The sequence below is a fragment of the Lissotriton vulgaris genome, chromosome 7 (assembly GCF_964263255.1).
Source record: "Lissotriton vulgaris chromosome 7, aLisVul1.2, whole genome shotgun sequence".
Classification (NCBI taxonomy): Eukaryota; Metazoa; Chordata; class Amphibia; order Caudata; family Salamandridae; genus Lissotriton; species Lissotriton vulgaris.
Window position 1 is genome coordinate 1,086,135,790 of NC_141695.1, and position 16,645 is coordinate 1,086,152,434.

Below are 16,645 nucleotides of genomic sequence, written 5' to 3' on the forward strand. Positions count from 1 at the left end.
ATCTTAGCCATTTTCGATGGCAAGGCAGGATAGCACTTGTCAATCGCTAAGTTATGCTCTCTAATGGCTACATCTATGGCCTTCTCACACTCGTTAGCCTGCAACTGTTTAGTCGCTTGCTCTAGAGTTAACTCTTCTAGTTCTTTTTGCTCTTTTTTCAACCTTTTCATTTCTCTCTGTTTGGATTCTTTCCGCCAATAACGAAAAGAGTCAAACATTGCCGGCCGGGCTTTCTTCCTAAACAATTTCGCTTCTAAATTGTCGAGAATCTCTTGTTCAAAACTACCATGCAGTGGCCAGCTAAGGACACCATCCTTCTTACAATAACGGACCCATATCTCATTATAAGTTATAGGACCCACACCATACTTACAATATAGGTCATATAGGGGAGTCCCAATCGGAGGAACCAGACAGGAATCCTCTAATTGTGAGTCACTGTTGCAACTAAAACAAGACAACATTTTCCGACTTACCATTCTCAGTCCGGAACACAAAACAAACAAACACGGAACAAATTGTGCACTTGAACCAAGAACTTAGGCCTACCAAAAACGAACTGATGTATCGATACCCAAAACTGAACCAAATAGATTATCGTAACCAGAACAACTAGTGATAATCTTACGAAACCAAACCAAACCAAGAACCGATCAAGGATTTTTAACAATCCTCACAAAAGTAACCAGCTAGCTATCACTAAATACTTAACTGAGTCACTGAAGACGTCACCAAGGAGAAACCCGTCACGTTTCGCTGTACTAAGGACTGCACCACTTCGGGTCCAAGACAGGGCGACGGTCAAGGCAACGGCCCACTGCAGCCGTCCTGAACGGGAACCCTCGTGGAAGAGAACTTCAGGGCCACTTTTGCGATATGCCGGGATCGATGAAGTGGGGCGCCTCCCTCAGGAATCTTCACACGAAGCTTCTCGAACTCTTCAGGCTTTTGGACCGGTACCGAATGACGTCGCCCCACGTTGGGCGCCAATTGGAGTTCTGGACTTTTTGGTTCCGTCCAGAGGTGTCAGGGTACAACACCCAAAGACCCCGGAGTCCCACCTGCCTTGGTGCACAAATGAACAGAAACACGGGCTTCTCGATGGTGGCGTCAAAGACCAAAGGTTTATTACTGCAGGGACACAGAAGTCACAGAATCTACACACGGGCAGAATCTAGGAGACTGTTCGATTTGTACAAAGTGGGTTGCTCCTTATATACCAAAAATTGTGCTCTAGGCAAATATTTCACATGTCGGTACATTCCCAAACCTTTTGTGTCTCTAAACAATAAATATTTGGCGTTACACAGGAACTGTCGATAATATCTGATACCAAACATCACGAAGAGGGGTTCCCACCAGTCCATCACAATCCCTTGTCAATATTGTATTCAAGAGCCGGACCGCCTCATCGTAAAGTTCGTTACCTCCCCCTAATAAAGGCCCAGAAGGAAAGGAGCAGAGCCAGGTGCAGAAGATAGAAAAGCGGGATAAGAGATGTTTGTGGGTTGTAAATGGGCAAGGCTACCGGCTTCGGCCGCCTAATCATGATCAGGTACAATGGACAGGAAAACCAGTTCAGGTGGGCTGGCCTCGGGCAGAGGAGGCAGCCTTTGTCGAGTCATGCAGCTTCAGCGTGATCTGGTTTAAGGTGCACGTGTCATGTAAGAGGTGAATCTCCGGCTAAGGCTACGTGTCTTTGATCAAAGTGAAGTAAATGAAATGATCAGAGGCTATTGCATATGTGAGGGCAAGGAAACACAAAATGGCGGCCACGATCTAAGATGGATGCCATGTGTATATCAGAAATGTGTCAGTGGAAGGAGTGCTCTTGCTCGTAGCGTAGCGAAAACACTAGGATATACTAAATGGATCATTTGCGGTTCGCTGATACTAATTTTATGTATTTCCGACAAACTTAAAAACACGGGTTCAAGTCGTCACGGAACCGTCACGGAACCTTACGGAACCTCACGGAACCTCAAGGTCAGTCTCTGGATGCAAGCTAATTGCTTGAAATTAAACGGAGATAAATCTGAGGTCATGCTGCTGGGGGCCGACGCTAACATCTGGTCACCTAACTGGTGGTCTGATGGCTTAGGCAGCTGCCCATCACCTGTAGACAGAGTAAGGAACCTTGGATTCATGTTTGATTCTAAACTCATGTTTAAGGTCCAAATTAACAAACTTGCCTCCTCAGTCTGGTTCACTTTGAAGCTAATTGGAAAACTGCCATATATTCCTCCTGAGGCCTGTAAAACACTTGTAACTATGCTGGCCCTTTTCAAAATGGATTATGGCAACGCCTTATATGCTGGGCTCCAAAAACAGCTCCTCTTAAAACTTCAGCAGCTGCAGAATGCTGCTGCCAAGCTGTTACTGAACATCCCCAGGTTTGAGCCGGTGGCATCTAGACTCAGAAGTCTACATTGGCTACCAGTTGTGAGAAGAATTCAATTTAAGTTAGCATGTCTGGCATACAAATCCATGCATGGTTCAGGCCCACATTTTTTAAAAACAAACCTGGCACAGTACATCCCACCTAGGACGCTAAGATACAGCAGTGCTAACCTCCTCCGTACCCCCCGATGTAAACAACTAAGATGGAGGGGGGAGGTTTCCTACTGCACTCAGAGATAACCTGGAACAAACTTCCTGCAGAAATAAAAAACAGCTCATCTCTGCTGGCTTTTAGAAAGAATCTAAAGACCTGGCTCTTTTCTGTGTAGCTTGGCTCAGAGGTACGCGCGACGACCCCCCGCTCAAACAGTCTGTCATTTCAGCACCAAGACGCCCCCGGGCATTCGTGCGCTCTACAAATCCGATAATCAAATCAAATCAAATAATATTGACTTGTGACTTACGTCTACTAGGTCGCTATTGAATATATTAGACTTAATTGTGAGTGCCAGCTAGCTCAGAGGTCACTAGAAACTTTCTCGAATTTACAAGAAGGGATTTAGTTTCTGACAACCGCATAAACATGACAACTTTGTTTCCCCAAGATAAAACTGATCTTCAGAGTCGTGGAAACAATAGATAGATATTTTTCTCAGTCAGTCGTGCATGTTTCGTTTCACCAGAGGTGCAGAGAAATAGAGAGATGGGCGTTTTCAATAAAAGTATTTTTTGAACAGTCTTCTTTCTCATGCAGAAGAAATGAACTGCTACAATCGTAAGACTTGTTGCAAAGTATAAGGCTTACAGTAAGAAGAGTAGGATAAAATAATGCTGTAAAAGCATTGTATGGTTCCAAGACCATAGATAAATACATACATAAATAACAAAGGCTAAAAAGTACTCAACTGGTGCTTCTAAAATACGCCTACCCCGATGTACCTAACCTAAGTCTAGTACGAGGGAAGAAGTATGTGAGGTGTAGCATAAATTTAGTATTCTTTTTGCCAAGAATCTATCCAAGATTTCTCTTGGGGTCTAATCAGCTCCGTACCTTGGTTTAGAATGAAGGAGGTCAGTCTAAGGACTCGATTTCCCAATGACCCGCAAGGGTAGCTTGGAAACACTGGAGATGGATTTCTCGGCCAGAGAAAGACAGCATCTCTCTCACTGCGTCTGCTGGAGGGTCGGCTTCCTTCGGCACTTGCTGTAGCAGGATGCGTCGGAGATGGAGAAGTGTGGCTCAATGGTTAGAGCGGCAGACCCTGATGCAGAGGTCTGGCCCAGGACCAGGGTTCAATTCCCGACACGGCAGGGTCTTGGGCTCATTGTCTGCAGACTCGATCGATAATTCTCGCCTCAGCGCCTACTCTAATCATGGGGTCCTACGCTGCAACTTTGGACAATAGCTTGCTTAATCTCCACAACGGCCCCTACAACACTGGGATGCCTGGCTTCACCTTGGGGGTGCCCAGCAGGGGCATCTCACAGGGAGAGCCAGGAAGGGTTCCACAGTGTTATACAGCGCCGGGACGCCCCAGTGATGAGCAGCTGTGCGCTTTACAAGTTACCACATTTAAGTAGATAGTCGAACTGCTCCAAACCAGCGTGTGTTGGCTAAGGCAAGTTGGGCATATTTATACCTTGAAGGTGCCGAGATTGACGTAAAGGAGGACATAATAACGCCATCAAAGAGTCTCTGTTCTTTGAAAACTCCATGAGTTCTTGGATAAATCAATATTCAAGCAAGGGGATGTCCCTAGCTGCTGAAGCCGAGTTTTCCAAGAAATCGTTGTGGATTTTTGGAACTAGTGGAAGTAGCCATGCCGTATTTGAACTGCATGAGCTATGTCTAAATATGGCTATGATTTCAATGCCTATATAAGGATATGGTGATTTATACCTATATAAGGGCATGAATCGGGAAAATTACATTAGGGTCCTAAAATGCTATACAACAGGCCTACATCACTTAGATGTAAAGTGCTGTGCAGCACAGGAATGGTGACTGGTTGTATGTGTGCATGGGAAGGGGATAGCACAGGGATAGAGCACTGCTGTGCAGTACATGCTTGTAGAGTGCATGTACTAGATGTATGTATGCTTGGGATGGATATATTACATGAGATGTAATGTTGTGCAGTGTGTGCGCAGTGGAAGCATATGCTGGGTATATGTATGCTTGTGAAAAGCACCACAAATGAAAGGTTAAGTGTTGTGCAGTGTGTGTATGATGAATGTATGCAGTGGCAGTTTGTGTGTTGCAAGTAGCACACCATGGCACAAAGCAGATAGACAGTACTAAACAGTGTGCAGAACAAATGTCTGTGCTGAATGCATATGTGACTAAGAGGGCACAGTGCATGGCGGTAAAAGTACTGAATAGTGTGCTTGCTCTGCATCCATACATAGAGTGCAAGTATGCTTGCAATGGTACAGTACATGGAGCACCCTAGGTTCCATTTTGGGAAGCCCAGGTCTTCCCAGATGAAGACATGAGGTGTATAGGAATCACCCCAGAGAGATGTATTGCTGCATTCTTGTGAGCTGGGTTTGGATATACTAGAGTGAAGGTAGCAACTCTTTTTACATGTCTGAGGACTGCTCTTTGATTCAGTGATAGATCACAAGGAAGGGGCTGGGACACATCTCAGGAAGAAGACGGGGCTAATAAGGAAATCATAAAGAGTAGGGCTTGGAGCCCAGGATGAACCTTTAGACGCACATATCCCTGTTGCCGACTCTAGTCACTCCCATGGCCTGTACTGTGGGACTATAAGCTTCGGAGTCTCTCCGTCTGTAACAGACAAGCAGCCAGATCAGGGCCGGACTGGGAACGAAAACCGGCCATGGCAAAGTGCTTTGGCATTGGGGGTGCGACTGAGCTCTTTTCCGGGGCCGGTTTTCAGCCGATTTATTTTACAGGGCCGATTTTGCAGCTAACTTGCAAAAACGGTCCTGTAACCAAAACGGCCCCCAGGGGCCCAAAACTGGACCCCACCCTTGCCGCGTACCGGGGTATTGCCCGGTGCTAGGCATGGGCGGAAAATCCGTTCCGCTCGCGGATTTTGCGGATTTTCGGGAAATCCGCAATCCGCGAGATTTGCGAATTTCCTGAAAAATCCGCAAATCCGCGAGCAGCGGATTTTGCTCGCACTGCTCGCACTGTTCGCGTGAGTTCGCGCCCCGCGAATAAGTGCGAAATTGCAGAAATACGATTTTAGCAAAACTGAAAGTAACTACTTACCAGGTTCAAAAGTTCAGGCTCATCATTAGTAGCCATTTCCTGTAGTGCTTCCTGAGGGGCCCCTCCAGAGTTCAGTTGCCAGTTGCAACTATTATGTGACCCTGCTCTGAACCTCAGAATAGTTACACATATGCCACAAAGGTCCTGAATTACAGCTAAGGGAGACAAGCAGGAGCCAGGCTGGAAGTTAAAATCCATTAATCAGCCCCTAATTCATTATTGTCAGTTGGGGCAGGGCAGGTGTTGTAACTAATTTTGCAACAATGAAAGCACTTAGCAAGTGCAAAAGATCACTAATCAGGGCGCACTAAGGAAGCAGGTGCCAGCTAAAAAAATATTCTGTGACACATTAATCAGCCCCAAATTAATTCAGGTCACTTGAGGCAGGGAAGGTGTGCTTTGCTTTGCCAAAAATAATGTACACTGGACAACCAGAGGGTGTGGTGATGAAACAGAGGGTGGCATGGGTGGGCCAGAGGGTGGCATGAGTAGTCAGAGAGTGGCAGTGGTGACAGAGAGTGGCAGTGATGAAGAAGAGTGTCCCAAACAGGTTGGACACGTAGAAACAACAAGTTCGCAAAACTTGCGACCCGACAGGTAAGTTCGCAAATTGCGAAATTGTAAAAACCCTCGCGAACTGGCAGAAACACGGGCGAACACAAAAAAAAAAAAAAATCCGCAAATTCGCGGGAATTCGCGGATTTTGCGGATTGCGAGTTTGCAAATCCGCAAATTCGCGGATTGCCAATCCGCAAAATCCGCTCATGCCTACCCGGTGCCCGCTACGGCCAGTCCGGCCCTGAGCCAGATGGGCTGTGTGAGGATAGGATGCTTTGCAAGACTTCTGCCCGTGACTAGGACTGGGGGCCAAGGCCTGCTAGTCTTTCTTCGGATGAGCAGGCATCCCCCCGGGAAACCAAGACCACCGGCTCTGAAGCCTGGATCACCTGCAACCTGCCTGCTTGCCAAGACCAATGTTCCCTGTAAGGAAGAGGAGAGCATTGTAACGGAGCGAGGTCCAGTGGGGAGCCCTGTAGAGCGGACTCCCAGTGTAAGGTATGAGGGGATGGCAGTGCACTGAATGGGTGGTTGCCCATGTGCAGGATAGAATCAGTGAACCCCTCCTGCTAGGAGGGGTTCACTGGGGTTGTATATGTCTTGCACATATAAAAGAAAACCAGCTCCACTGTAGTCAGGTGTCGCAGCACACCTGAATGGCACTCGGCTGTTCAGGTGGGACCCCAATGATGAAGCATGTCACCAACTAGGTTGGTAGTGAGGGGTATTCTAAAGGACAAAGGACGTCCCGTTTGGGGTTGTGATTAACGCACCTTGCCCTCCCTCTACAGAGGCTGGGACCTACTGATAAGGTTTAACTCCTTACTTTGTTGTTGAATGGATTCAAACTAAGCATCAAGACCTGCCCCTAACCTGTCCAGTGGACTCCAGGGGATGTCAAGAGGACATCACTCCGTTCCTTGCACAAGGCTCAAACCACCCCCCTGTGTGAGGAAGTGCTTAACTTACTGCACCAACGGAAGCCAGAAGCATCTCCCATTGCTGTTGGAGGCGGCTGCGCAGCTGAGGGAGAGCATGCACCTGCTGGGTGCTGCCTTATGCCTGCATGCAGATTGACTCAATCAAGCAGAACTGTAGCATTGCAAGTGTCTGTGGTCGGAGCACTGTTGAAATGCTGGACGCTTCTTTGCTGCTGGAGTGGGTAAGGCTTGATATGGGCTTGCCAGGCCCCCGGGGTCTCACTGCTAAAGGTGCTGTGGCATCATAGACACTTTTGTTTCCTAAGAGTCAGAGGGAACTCTTGAATAAGGCCTACTAGTGAGAATTCCCTAGATGCAGCCATCAGTGAATGGGGAATAACCCCAACCACATTGCAAGGAAGAGGGTGGGACAGGGATTTGCCACCTCCTCCATGAGATTAGTATTGATTATGAATGTCAATATACTTCAAATATAAAAACAAGTATTTGACTAGACATAGTTTTTTTGACATTGCTAAGTGCGCTTTGAGTTATGAGCCATTTTCACTAACCTTCATATACATACACTTTCCCAGACGGAGCCTTTGACTAACATTGCGAGCCAAGTGCAGAAGTGGTACTTGGCACAGTTGCTCTTGCTCTTGATACCTAGCAGGTTGGATCTCCGGACATCAGGAGTAAAAAGCCTCAACTCTCATAGTTGGGCCCAGAAGCCCAGTTGCCTTCTGAAAGTGGTTCTGATGAACTCTATGCACTTTATCCCTTCTAATCAGCGCTAAAATACTTGTAGACTCTCCTTATAACTAGGTAAAATGGATGTTAACCTAATTGTCACATTTAATTTACTTGTAAGTTACTAATAGTTGGTACTACCTGTACCCAGGCATGCTAAAGGAAATGCTGTGAGTGGGCAACAGCCCTCGTTGTGCTATCCACTAAATTAGCAGTGTAATATGTGTCTTAGTATTATGGCACAAGTTGTGGGTTTGCTATATGGTCTGCACATCTTGGGACATTCTAATTCTATATGTACAATATTTAATTCAATTAGTAGGAGGTGCTCAAGAGATGGTGTCTACACACCCACCCACCAGGGTAACAATAATTCTCAAGACCAAAATGGCCCAGAGCACATAGTTAATGAAGCTGCACCAGATCACACTCTATCACTATATCTATAACCCCCAAAACAACAGAGGTTATTCAAAGAACAAAGATCACTTTGGGACAGTCTCCCACCAATATGCTTCCAACAGTTGATTGTTACAATGTTCCAAGATGAAGGCTTCAAGAAGTGCTTTAATCACAGTCCCAAAAATCAGGACTTTTTTGCCACTTTTCACTTTATTATTAGGATATACAGCAGCAGCCACTGCAGCCTGTTATGCAGTTTTAAACTGCCATTTCGATCCGGCAAAATAATCTTCTTGCCAGGTCTATTACTTCCTGAAGACAGCATAGACGAGCATCTCTTTATTAAAATATGACCATCACTCGAGAAACAAAACAGCTCCATCAATATCTATGCTTCCTAGTGTTAATCCTATTTGAAAGAAGTTTGGTAAATATTGCAACATCCAAATACCTTATGCTTCTATGCTGCACTCTGTTGAGCTATATTAATGCAACAGCTTTATGATGGGAGTAATTGAGAGCCTCCTCTCAAGTTATTTTGTGCTGGGACAAATTGACAATAACACTGACACAAGTAGCAGTACCAAATGGGATGTCAGTGTCAGTAGCTCACAATTTTATTTTCCCTGTGTCAGTACCAAGGAGGTAGCTGCCTTTTGTTCATATCACCTAACCATTGTAGCAGTGTCAGTATCCCATTGTTATTATCAGTGTCGCCACACCATGCCCCTCAAGCGTACCATTAGTGCAATACTTACACAAAGACACTGAAATGGTGACATTTACACAAAAACACAAAAAGGGATATTGCCATGCGGGTCTGAAAGCCTCTGACCTCAGGCCGGAGGCTTTCCGACACTCATTGTCGGTTTCACTTCCGACCGCCTAATTACAATCTAGGCTGTCTGCATTGAAACGGGCTGGTCATTCCGGTTGGATTCTGACGGGCTCAAGGAACCTGTCAGCCAGTCGGAGACCGGCCTGTAATCCCAATGAACGCCGTTTTCCGCTGTTGGGACTACAATGCTAGGTTTCTGACAGGCTATCCATGCTGGGCTTTCTGACGGAAAGCGAGTTTGGGGGCCCCTAGCAGGGCCCCTTCTCCTTGCAGCCTCCGGTTGGGGTGCCTGCCACGTGGTGCAGAGATTAACACAATCTCCCATTTTTCTATGGGAGCTTGTGTTACGGCCAGTTTACGGCTATAGAACAAGCTCCCACTGAGAAATGGGAGGATGCGTCCGCACCACGCGAAATCACATTGTAGTTGTGGTGTCAGAAATGCCGACCGGAAGTTGGTCGGTCCCGAGACCACGACAGTGTCTCCGACCGACATCGCAATAAGGCCCTAAGGGCCATATGTAGGAGGCCAAACACCGGTCGGCGGTATTTGGAGTTTCAGATGTAGGGGGCCAAAATATTTCCGAATTTGTAAATTTACCTGTAACGGGGTGTACAGGAGATCGCCAGTGTGCGGCTCGTCCCCGCCGCCTACCAGTACCATAATGCATCAGGGCGGTCGGGAGTCCTTGGCGGTGAACCGCAATGCACCTTTACTACACCCCCCTCTCTCTCTTCCCTCCCCACAGGACATTGAGTCATGTGTTGCTGATACGGCGGAAGAGGAATGGCCCTCTAACTCGTGGAAGGAGGCGGAGTGGGAGGAGCCGGCATACTACGGGTTTCCGTCAAAAGGAGCTGCCTTGGAGACCCAGGTGAGCTTGTTCACCCGGAGGTCGGAGGAGAAAAATGTTTGGAGTACGGAGTTACAGGAGAGGACGGAGTCGGGAGGAGAAGAAATCGGGAGGAGAAGAACATCGGAGGAAGGAGTGGAGAGTACCGGAGGAGAAAGAGAGCGGCGAGGAACATCCGAGGCCGGGGGAGAAGAAGAGGAGAGTCACCTGCAGGAAGCAGAGTCGGCGTCGGCTACGGACGGAGGAAAGCCAGGAGGCCACCGTTCCCGCGAGCCGTCCAGCCACTCACCCAGGGGAGGTGCGTGGCTAGCACAGGTGTTTGACCGATTGCGGGGCTGGGTAGACAGTAGAGGTACTCTAGGTACCAAGCCACGGGAAGCCTAATATCCCGGTATCCTTTTCCCCGTGCACTTTCCCCCCACCCTCACGTTAGTGCACACTTGTACAGTAGAGCACCGGTGAATCCTCTCACTCCCTTCCCCTGAAAAAGATCCATTGAACAGTGATCTCACGGCACCCTTGTTTTCTCTTTGCCTTCTTGGGGGGAGCCACACGTCCCGCCGCGACGGACTCCGAAGAGGAAGAACCGCCCTCGCGAAGTCCCGAAGGGGTCCGCAAGAAGGAGAAGGTCCGACATCGGAGACGCAGTCGAAGCAGGTCCCCTCGGCGGCCCACCCCCAGCAGAAATAGTTGTACTGATCATTTGCTTGCATCAATAAAACCAGCCTTAACCCGAGCCCGCTTGTTGCCCATAACTGCACCTCTACCGGCGCCCAGTGTAACTTTACCGATTCAGTAAATTTACAGATTCTGTAAATTACTGAATCGGTAAATATACAGATTCGGTAATATGGGATGTATGTGGCACTGAAAACAGTGCCACGGGCCCTAAATAATTCGTTATTTACCATCAAATTCTATTTGATGGTAAATAACGAATTCCTGTGTACATGCACATCTGTGCATGTACACCTGTGCCATGTGGAACACATACATGCCCTAAGGGCATGTATGTGTGTCACATGGCACACAAACCTGAATCCAGGGTGCAACATGGTGTCAAAGTGACACCCTGTCCCCCTTGTAAAATCGGTAATTTTACTGAATCGGTATATACCGATTCGGTAATTGCCATTGGTTCCTATGGGCCTCAAGGCCCATAGGAATCAATGGCAATTACCAAATCGGTAAATACTGATTTGGTAATTACCGAATGTTACCGATTCGGTAAGTATTTCGGTAAAAATACCTACATAGCATTTACCGATTTGTAAATACCGAATCGTTAAAATTCGGTATTTACAAATCGGTAAATGCCATTTACCTACATATGGCCCTAAGTCTGTAACACGGATACTGCTGATGACAATGAGACACTGACTAGAGGCATTGACTTGGTGATATGAGCACAGGAACACTGTCACAGAGAAATTGGCTCAAGAACACTGATACTGGGGCACAGACATGGGGATACAGACCCAGAACCTCAGATACGGTGTGGGAATATGGACACAGTGGAATACACAGACACTGACAGGTGGACAACAACATTGCGACTCTGAGAGAGGGACAGTGAGACTGGACCATGGGGACAAAGAGACAAATGGACAATGACAAAATGAGTTCAAACCTGATACACAATGACAGCTGGATACTAACACAGGGGAAATGGTGGGTGGACATGGAGACTAGACCAAAGATAGAGCCACAGGCTCTGTGAGACCATGGGCAAGGGTGTCCTGGACCTCAGCACAAGCAAGGCTGGGGCCTACACTAAGCAACAGAATCTTACAACAGCCCTCAGAAGCAAGAGGCAATATGAATGCCAACCGTTGTGATTGTCTCTTGTGGGAACCAAAACGGAAGAAAACAATTGTGCAAAGGGCTGGGGATATGCAAATATCCTATTCTACCCTCCAAACTGCATAGTCTGGTCCCACCCAGGCTTGCTCAATATGTTTGTGCCCCACTGGATTATAGCACCTTCTACAGACAGTAAGTGATGTAAACATAAATATAGGAAGCATAAAAGATAATTCCAAGATCGCCATCATCTAAATATGTATACAAAGAAAAGAAACTCTGGAGCACCAAAACAGTACTATACAGGAGTAAGCTCTTTAGCTTTTGTTTGTTTACAGTTTCTGTTTCTATGCAACTTAAAAAAAAAAGCAAATCTGGTAATTTTTTATGATTTACCAGGAACTAAAAGTGCACCTAAACGCAGATGCACAGCGCAAGCCTTGTGGTTATGGTGCCAACAGCTGGACTGGCCAAAGGGGGCACCAGGCGTTTCCCCGGTGAGCCGCCAGAGTGAGGACCGGTTTTGGACCCCTGGGGGCAGTTTTGTTTACCGGGGGGCAAGCAATATCACCCCCTGTATCAAAATCGGCCCAAACCGTACAGTTCCACCGCATCCCCTCTTCTCCTCCAAAGGGGGGGCGACCGATCAGTTTGCCAGGGCCGGTTTTGGTTCCCAGTCCAGCTGCAATTCCCTTTCATTAAAATCTTGGACCATATTCCATGGTCACCATGGTTGATAAGTAGATGCACATATCAGAGGCGCAACTAGAGCCACATTTCGAAAGGGGGAGGGGGGGCTAAGAATTTCGGGGGGGGGCTGAAACTTTAAGCAACATGCAGAGTGGAGCTGCAGGGGCTTTTGGAGGGAGTGAAACAACAACAAAGCCTCATTAACAAGCACATGGTCTTTTAAAGACCTGTGAAGTGCTGAGGTGCAGCTGTCTGAGCCCGGGCTGCCACACACGACGGGGTGGGGGGTCGCATCTGAAGCCCTTTGATTCCAATGGGTGTTGTGCGCCTGGCACATATACCCTGATCCACCGCCTGCAGAGGTAGAGGGTGTTGTACGTTGGCTAGACTGCCGACTTTGCCCAGTGAGCGAGGCGCCAGACTTCCATCTAAACTTTCACCTCACAAGGTTGCATTCCTCCGCTTGCACGTGCAAGTATGACATTTTATTGTCACATAGCCACAGCCCTCTCGTTCCGACCGTTACGACAGGGTCTTCCCCAAGACAGCATTGTTTACATCGTGGCTTGCTAACACATTGTGAAATACTAAATCATTAGAACGTGAAAACAAATTATACAAACTGTAAAAAGAAAACCAAAGGCGCATAAGTACAAAATGTATCTCAGCTACACGTTTATCAGTATGTGTTACAAACTTGAGACGATTCATTCTTTGATATTATTTTTTTTTGCAGTTTTATATATCGCGAAACTCGACCCGAAGGTATTAGATACTTTACATGAGCACCAGTTAGGTTGCACAAGGACACATTCATTTTTTTGTTGGTAGGAAAGGGGAAACTGAGTGGTTTGCCCAGAATAACAAGGATGTTGCGCCGACGCCGAGGCTGCACCTTGTTCCCCAGCTCCAAAATCGATCAGCCGTTACGCCACATCCTGTCCCTATGGGACTTGAGTTTGCTTGTCTGGATCAAGAATCAAACTTGGATCCACATGTGTTTTAGGCAGTGATCCAGCTTCTATTGACTTTGTTGTTATGTGGATCCCGCACTTCTATTATGGTCTTATGTTTACTGTTCACATAACAGTCAAAGTGGCCTTAGGAGAAGGTACTGGGCCAGTAACCCTCAACAATCTATATTCAGTCGTATGCTCAGCAAATAATTTAATTAAGAAATATTTGTTTTACCAATAAAACATTGTTATCTGTGTGCACCTGTGGATCATGGACTATAAATAATTAGTCCCAATGTACAGAATCTACCAACAGAAAATATACTCCTATTTTCAATGGTAACTCAAAACAGGGATAGATAAGAAATGTTTGTTCTAAGACTACTGCCATTTCATCATCAGAATTGAAGGCCCTAGGGCTACGTGTTCTAGTGAAATCATATGATACCATTCCTTCCTCATTTCCAATTCCCTGTGGCCACCTCTAGTCTGCGTTCCACTGTGTCAATTCCAAAGTAGGCCAAGACATTACCGTCACTTCAGTAGTATTCTTTGAAATGTCTTGCACACTGTATGTTAGGTTCACTTTTCATATTGTCCTGCGATTTTCAAATTAATTTTCTTCACTTTAAAAGGGGTACTGCCCACGTACAACATCCTACATGGGTGTTCTAGGACATGCACAGCATGTTTGATATGTTTCCTGATCATTTCTCTTATCTCACCAGGATCATACAATTACACATTTTACAATTCAAACATACGAATAACCTTTTTTGCTTTTCTAAGCAGTTACCATGGCCTCTCTAATGAGATGACTACTTATTAAGAAGTTTGCCAAGGGTCTTGATTTCCTAAAAGTTATGGTGTTGTCAAAGCTTTATTTCGATATACACACACAATATCATAAAAGCACATACAAAATTTTAAAAAGAAAAACCACAATTCATAAGCCTTACATTTTACAGGGTTAATTACAGTAAAAACATTTGTGTTACAATAAATAAGTTAAGAGGCATATTAAACATTAGCAGCTTTGTAGAGTTTAAAAATTTTATTAAAAACTAAGTCATCTCATAACTTTTGCTCTAATTACCCATACCCAGCTCAGAAATTTGGCAACCCCACAAACTAAAGATGTACTGGTGTCAGTCTTAAGTATTCTTAAAGCTACAGAATAATTCCTAGTTTCGAGCAATAGACATGCAGGGTTTAGCCATTTCTGTCTTCGTTTTGCATAGGCTGGGCATGAAAAAAAAAACATGAGCGATGCTTTCAGTGACGCCTTCACAAATTGGGCAGTCTGGTTGGGTTTGATACGGAGGCTTCCACTTACAAGTGTAATCGTGTAAGGGTAGGTTTCCCAGCCTGAACTGAATAAACAGAGATCTATCCCTTGGTTTTTTAATGAAATCCAAGTAAGGCTCCAAGCGAAGCTTGGGTTTGTGCTGTTTAAACTCTTCGGTCAGCCTTCCTTGGTTTAGGTCCCTTAGGTCTTGCTCGTCCACCCAGTTCCAGTAGACTCGCTTAATTTCAAGCTTAGATAAGGGAACTCCAAGCTCCCAATTGATTGGCAAACCGATGTAATTCAGAAGCTTCTTAATGTTACGAATCCAGCTGACTTTGTGGGAGCCATTAATATTCATAACCTCTATCAAACCATCAAGATGCTTAGATAGCTCAAGGGTCCGCCAAAGCCTAGCCCTGAATAAAAGCGGTCGTAACCTGGCTAGATCCCGGATGGAACGGCGACCCAGATCGCTCAATAATGGTTTGATTGGGGTGCCCATTGGGACGGATACCAACTCTCTAAGGAACTTATTCTCAGAAGTGGTGAGACCGCTAATGCATTCAAAGCCCCACAACTCTGCACCATAGAGAGCGCTGCCCACAGCCTTTGCAGCATGTATATCCAGGGCAGGGGCAACGGGCTTAGAGGTGGACATACGATGTTCCCGCCCCAAAACACCAGCCACCCTTTTATGGTTCAGAAGCATTTTATCAATATGGGCCGGCCACTTCAGGTTTTGAGAAATTCTAATTCCCAGATAATCAAATTCTTTTACACGCTCCAATGGTTCTCCATCAAGAAAGACGGTGGACCTGGAGGATTTACTAGGGTTAAAGTAGAGGAGCTTAGTTTTCGAGGTGTTAATGACAAGGCCCCTAAGTTCACAAAACAACCTGAAGCGATTCAGCAATTTTTGCAGGCCCACAGGGGTTTTCGAAACCAACAAGGTGTCGTCTGCAAAAAGTAAGGTGGGCACTTTATCGCCCGCCAGGACCGGGGCGTCTGCGTCTATTTCAAGCAGAAAAGAGACCACGCCATTCACAAACAGAGTAAAAGTGTTGGGGCTGGCACGCATCCCTGTCGTACCCCACGCTTCACAGGAATCCTATCTGTTTTTTGCCCCTGGGAGCCCCATCTAATACGAGCATAGGTACCATCGTGCATGCGTGCCAAAAGGTTTAAAATTGGAGGCGGAATCCCCATCTCCTCCAATATAGTCCACAGGCGGTCTCGAGGAACCAGGTCAAAGGCGGTCTTCATGTCAATGAATGCCAAATAAAGACCGCCTTTGCCAATGGTAACCACTTTCCAGTGAAGGAGTAACAACCTGAACGCTTGGTCAGTTGTACCTGTGCATGCCCTAAAGCCATCCTGGTAAGGGGAAATGATCTTGTGCTCCTCTGCCCACGAGAGGATCCTCTCAAGGAGAACCCTGCCCACCAATTTCTGACCAGCGTCTATCAGACTAATTGGACGGTAGTTGGCAGGGTTCTCCCTAGGGCCCTTCTTGTAAATTGGAATCACCTCAGCCACCTTCCAAGAGTTAGGGACCGGTGAACCTGCCAACAATGCATTTATTAGGATGGCGAAATACGTTGCCCAACCATCGGGGTTAGCTTTAAAAAGGTCAACGGGCACACCGTCCTGTCCTGGGGCTTTCGCAGACACTATTTTGGCTATTGCAGCAAGAACCTCTTTATTACTAACTCTAGTTGGCGCGAGCCACCCGGGACCATCAACCGGGGCACCGCTCAAATGCCCAGGGGCTCCGGGCAGGTCTTTCCCACCATAGAGTTTGAAGAAGTGTTCAAACCATTCGTTGTCCGTGACATGATTTGGAATTTGGTTCGAGCTGCACCCAGTTGATTTTCTAACTAGTGACCAAAACAGGTTACCATCCTTGCTATGACTTGCAACTCTAAGATTTTCCCAATGGG